The sequence below is a fragment of the Dysidea avara genome, chromosome 6 (assembly GCF_963678975.1).
Source record: "Dysidea avara chromosome 6, odDysAvar1.4, whole genome shotgun sequence".
Lineage (NCBI taxonomy): Eukaryota > Metazoa > Porifera > Demospongiae > Dictyoceratida > Dysideidae > Dysidea > Dysidea avara.
The window spans coordinates 11639219-11645835 of NC_089277.1; positions in this window are offsets into that span (position 1 = coordinate 11639219).

Consider the following 6617-nt stretch of genomic DNA (forward strand, 5'->3'; position numbering starts at 1 on the left):
TTGCCCCCTTGGCCCCCCCTGACTATGCCTCCTAGATCCGCCTATGCGGATAGCTGAGGTTCCACTGACAATTCAGGGGCGTAGGGAGGGGGGGGGGGGGGTTCCGGCTGAACCCCTGTAAAATTTAGACTTCTGCAAGCAGGATCCTAACACACCATTTAGTGTGGCAGGACAAAATGAGTGAGCAATATAGTGCCCGGTAATGGCACAGCACAACAATTGATAAAACTTACATTCATCTCTCAGGGAAGGATTTACATTTACAGAGGTAACATGAGCCCTCTTCAAAACTTGTTTAAAAGATTGATATACTCTAATAGAGCAGTCAGGTATATACTCTAATAGAGCAGTCAGGTATATACTCTAATAGAGCAGTCAGGTATACTCTAGTAGAACATGATGTAAATATCCATGTCCATATGAAGTTTTTTAGACATTCCAACATTAAATGCAAAACTTAGCATGACCTTATACTGCTATAGCTTTGGTGTGCAGTGTTTAAAGATATAGAGCTCCAGTAATTTATCACTCATGTTATGCAAAATGAATTCATGCTATGCATATTTGTATAGTTATATTGTTTTGATTGTCATTTGTATCAGTGGATTCATGGCTCCTATACCACAGTGAGATATAACCATCACTTACAGATTACTATATGTGTGTCTATGTGTTATGCTGTCTGTTTCCACTATAGGTGACTTTATCTAGTACTACCTTCATCCCAGGGGCACTTAATGCATCATAATTAATGTACTTTTTGCATAAAATATAGCAATTTGCTGAGTTTTGATTTATTAAAATATTGAAAGTCTCTCAGTGGCTGGGGGCTGTGCCCCCAGACCCCTGCTTCTAGTAACTCAATGCTGGTGCTGGAACCCCCCTTCAAAAAATCCTGGCTACGCCCCTGACTGTAGCTCGCATAGTAGTGAAGCTTGTGGCAAAGCGAGTCATAGTAAGCTGCCACCTTTATATAGCTACCTATATAAGCTAAGGTAACAATTTTATAGAAAAATGATGCAGAATCAATACACATTTTGATTAGGTTTTGTAAGTAGCGGCCGGTAGTTGCGACTGCTAGAGTAGTTGTTGTTTGTATCCGCGTAATTTAGACTAGTTACTTGTAATTAGTTTGGTAGCTTGTAATTGGTCTTTTATTCTTAAGTGTTGAACCGTTCCTTTAGGTTTTATTCAATGAGTCAGTAATTTTAACCAGGACTCGCCTTGCTCAGTTCTTCCATCTCATTTGCTTGACTGTTTTTATTCCGGCTGTGGGCAGTACGCCGGTCCATGCAGGGCCGCCGATTGGGGGGTGCAATTTGCCTGGGTCCCAGGTCCCAAAGCTACATTAACTATAGTTATAGGGCCCCACATTCTTGATTTACCTCGCGGCGGAGTCGGTCCCTACATTTTCTTGGAGAGTCTCTTGGTGGCCCTGAGCCGGCATAGATATGCCCTGAGACTGTACCATGCAGTACTACTTTACATAATAGTCCTAACAGTGATTTAATGAATGATTCCCTTTTTATGGTAGTTACTTTAAACTGTCAAAGCATTTACAAGAAAGACTGAAGGCTATTTTGGATAACTTGATACACACCTGACATAATCATATAGGCACAGAATCATGGCTAAATCCCACCATATCATCCACTGAGATATTCTCACCTAATTTTGTAGTATTTAGACAAAACAGATTGGATGGGCATGGTAGAGTCTTTTTGGCATGTTGTACATCTTACAATTGGGAGAACTTACCCCTGGTTAATAATGTGGAGGCATTAGCTTTTAAGTTGCAGTTGAAAAATAATGTGCTCACAATAATAGCTGTATATAGACCACCCAATAGTGACTTTACCTTATTGTTAGCTATAGGTCAAGTACTGTTCTTAGGTTTCCAGTTTCAGTTTGCTAGGTTAGGTAACTGATCCAAAGACTGCAGCACATGTTGTTGTCAGACCTTCAGTGCTGGTCACTGTAAAGCTTTAATAGCAATAACTATAATGTACCTCCAATCAATGTGCCAACTTATTGAAGGGGTGGTCCATAGTAACCCCAATGCTATACAATCTGGGTTGGAGGAGACCTAAATTTACCCAACATATACTGGACAACTAACTCACTTTCATGCAGGGAACGATTATCCATTATCATTTTGTAACTTAGTACTAGACTTATTCTCTTATATTAATTTTACTCAACTGGTAACCTTTCCTACCAGAGAATCAAACACATTGGATATATTTGCCACTTATAGACCTATCCTCATTCATAAATGCACCCCTGTACCTGGAATAAGTGATCATGATGCTGTTTACATAGAATCTTACATTAGAGCCAGGTACAAGAAACCAGTCAAATGTAAAATATACTTATGGAAAAAAACATATCTTAACCTTCTTGCTCGAGTTTTGTCAGAATTTTGTCAGTGATTTTATTGCTGTGAACACTACGTCATCTTCTATTCAGCAGATGTGGGATGACTTTAAGAATACATGTATCAATTGTTTAGAGCTGGTCCCAAACAAATATTCTAGTAAAACATTTCCCAGCCCTGGGTTACCTCCAACACAAAAAGAATATGGAAAAGGTTATATACCAAAGCCTGCTCCTCTGGATTAGCAGTTGGCCGGAATAATTATAAAGAAGTCAAAAAATTAGCTCAATGTCAGTGCCGTAATGCCTATTACGATTATGTTTCTCGACTATTCGATTCTCACTCTAACAGCAAGAAGGTCTGGTCCTTTATTAAAGGGTGCCGCAAAGATGATACAGGAGTTTCATCACTATTTGTTGGAGGTACCACAGTCACTGATGATATAAATAAGGCTAATGCTCTGAACAACCAGTTTGCGTCAGTATTCACAAAGGAAAATGTATCCACTATACCAGTTGTAAGTGGTCCTTCATTTCCTGACATGAGTGACATACAGATTGATGTTAATGGTGTGGCCCAACTACTAGATCCACAAAAGGCTACAGGCCCAGATAGAATTCCAACAAGGTTTCTTAAAATGTTTGCAATGGAATTAAATTAGCTCCTTGCCTCACATTACTGTACCAAGTGTCATTGAATCAGGGCATAGTGACTGTTGATTGAAAGAAAGTTTTTGTGGTTCCTGTTTACAAGAAGGGAGATCGCTCATTACCAGTAAACTATTGCCCAATATCACTTATGTGTGTCGTATGCAAATCACTTGAGCATATTATCTCAACTAATATTCACTCAAATCTTAATAGACATGACATCCTTATTGACCAGCAACACGGTTTTAGAAGTGGAAGATCATGTGAGACTCAGTTAATTGGCACTATCAATGACTTGGCAGAAACTTTAAATCATTCAGGCCAAATTGATGCAATTTTTTAGATATGTCAAAAGCCTTTGACTCTGTACCATTAAAGAGATTAAGTTGTAAACTTTCTCACCATGGTATTCGTGGATGTACCCTCAAGTGGATAGAAAATTTGCTTACTGGTAGATCTCAACAAGTAGTTGTAAATGGCGAATACAGTGATTCAACTACAGTGATTTCTGGAGTTGCACAGGGTTCAGTATCTGGCCCATTATTGTTCCTTTGCTATATCAACGACATTACCCAAAACCTTACATCTAAAGTTTGACTATATGCTGATGACATGTTAATCTATTGTAACATTTTGAATGAACAGGACATTGTTGCTCTTCAGAATGATTTGAATACAATAATGAAGTGGTCTATAGACTGGCAAATGTCATTCAACCCTGAATTTCTAAGAATTACGAACAAAGTCAACTGCATTTCATCTGATTCCTATTTGAGAAATTGCCTAATACCCTTAGTTAATCATGCAAAATATCTGGATGTTAGTGTTTTTCTAGTATACTAGAACTAGAACTAAAAGTAGTTTTAGTACAGCCTTTTCCTTTTTAGTTCTAGGAACTAGAATTAACTAAACTATAATTCCATTACAATCTATTTTAAAAAACTGAACTATACTAGAAAAGTGTTGTTTTTAAGTTTTTGAACAAAAACTAAACTAAATTTTTGAACAAAATTTAAACTAAAATTAATAGCTTTACAGTACCAATACTAGAACTAAAACTTTTAGTACTGCAATTACTCTATACTGCAACTGTTGTTTGAGGTTAGTAGGAACCTGACTAGTAAACTGACTAACTGGCACATTAAAGCCTGACTTTGAAGTACATATATATAACATGTGTAGAAAGAATATTTTCCTCTGGTGGAGAAGTGACAAGGGGAAAACAAAACCGTGTGACAGACAAAACTTAGAGAGGTCTTCTTACGTACAAACAAAAAGTATAATATTGTTCAGGTAGGATTATTTTTTATATATCTTTGATTAGGTTCTACTTCCCAAAGCCGTATAGGATGGTAGTTCTAATACACCTAGTTAGTGATAATTTTTTTGTAAAAGCAATGAATAAGTATGACAACATCAGTACTGTATTATAACTAACACTTACTAAATTGCAGGTACTATAATACTAACTAAAATTGTTTCAGCCATGGATACCAGAACTAATACTAACTATTATTGTTTCTAACAAGGAATAACTAATACTAACTAAAATTGTTTTAAACAATAAATATACTAGAACTAATATTAGTTTGAAATATTTCTGGCAACTGAACTAGAACTAGAACTGTACTAGAACATTATACCTGTATTAGAAAAACACTAGTGGGTGTGATTATTGACAAGCATTTAAACTGGGCTGAACACGTTAATATGATAACAGCTAAGGCTAACTCTGTAAGAGGGTTTCTACAACATAACTTATGTAAATGTCCTAGTCGTGTTAAAAGCTCCTCCTATACTACTTATTTTCATCTCATATTGGACTACACCTGCAGTGTATGGTCACCATACCAACAACACAAAATATCTAAAATTGAGATGGTACAGGGAAGGGCAGCACGTTTTGCTGATAATTATGACTGGAATGTTAGTGTGACAGATATGTTACAACATCTGCAGTGGGAGCCCTTACAAGATAGATGAAATAGCTTTCGTGCCATCACAATGTATAAAATAGTTAACAATTTGATTGACATTAATCCACCTGAAGGATGCTTACAGCTAACTAACAGTATTACCAGGACTCCGATTCGCACAGATGCAAACCAATGTAGACTGTTATAAATATTCATTTTATCCTCATGCTATTAGACTCTGGAACAGCTTGACAACTAATGCAGTAACATCAACTAGCCTTGAAACTTTTAAAGTAAATTGAACATGTATAACTACTTTAATTACTTAACTACTTTTCCCTTTTTCTTTAATCATACTCAATTTTGAGTTTGTACAGTAACGATAATAAATAAATAATGAATTCAATACAGCTGTTAGTACAGATCACTAGCAGACCTGAGTATGTAGCTACATGCACTAATATTAGCTTGTCATTGCTTGAACTTTGGCCAGAACTGCCATTTGTTGTATTTTACATTCTAAAAGCTCAAAAAAAATAAATAAACAAAATATAGAGCAGTTTGGCTGGTGAGACTATGGTCTCACATGCCCTAACTATACCACCATGTCACAGAAATGATCATCATATTGCAGCTGTCTTACGTATTTTAAAGATCTGCTGCAAAATACTGAAAACAAGATTTAGCTACCAAACTGACCTACACGTATAACTATATAAGTTGCTAGCTATATTGTGGATGCAGATGACTACATGTACCATGTTGCATGTATTATATGTACTTCTGAATTTACAGTATGCATGCCCGGTTGTGCATAATAGTGACATTGATGATTGTGACAGTTGTAACTTTACAATCACTGTATATAGTGGACTCTCTTTTTAATGTCTATGCATAGATAACTGGTTGCTATAGTACTAGTGAACGCAGGTGGAATTATGGTAGTCCTGTGATACCTACACACACAATAAGTAATCTGGTCATGCACAAAGTGATGACTTATCAACTTTGTCCAGTTTATTGGAGTCTTATATACACCAATACTGTAGATAGAACAGCAAAATGGTATAATTATATAATTTTGCTGCTGACTTGGATGAACATATCTTGTGTTAGGATGCATAGTACCATACAAAGATACGTACTGTTTAAACCTCTTAATAGTTAAGAAGAATAGTACACTGGAGATTCATTGTTGATCACATGTCAGGAAATATATTACAATATTTAAACTCAAATATGATGTATATAGATAACTACTCTTTATGCATAAAGCCCAAGAGATAACTGATAACTCCTCAACAAAATAAAGAAGTTGTTACTGTTGCACAATCCTAAAACAAACAGGCAATGCAAAGTTGAAAAGTCCACCCACATATTCTGCATTCAATTAGTTGCCCAACTGAAATGTGACTGAATTTTAGAACATCATCCATATGGATGTATGTGAAACAATTAGAATTTTTATATTTAGTTGGTTGCTGATAAGAGCAGGGCATAATTTAAAAGAGTTCTGGTAATTTAAGAATGTCTTATGATCATTAACAAGTAAGATTTGCACTACAGAGTTTGTTGTTTGATCAATAAATAATAGCTATTAACTTTTAAGTGTCAAATGTGCCATTTTCCAAAATTTAGTCACAGATATGCTAAACAGAAAAAAACTGAAATCCA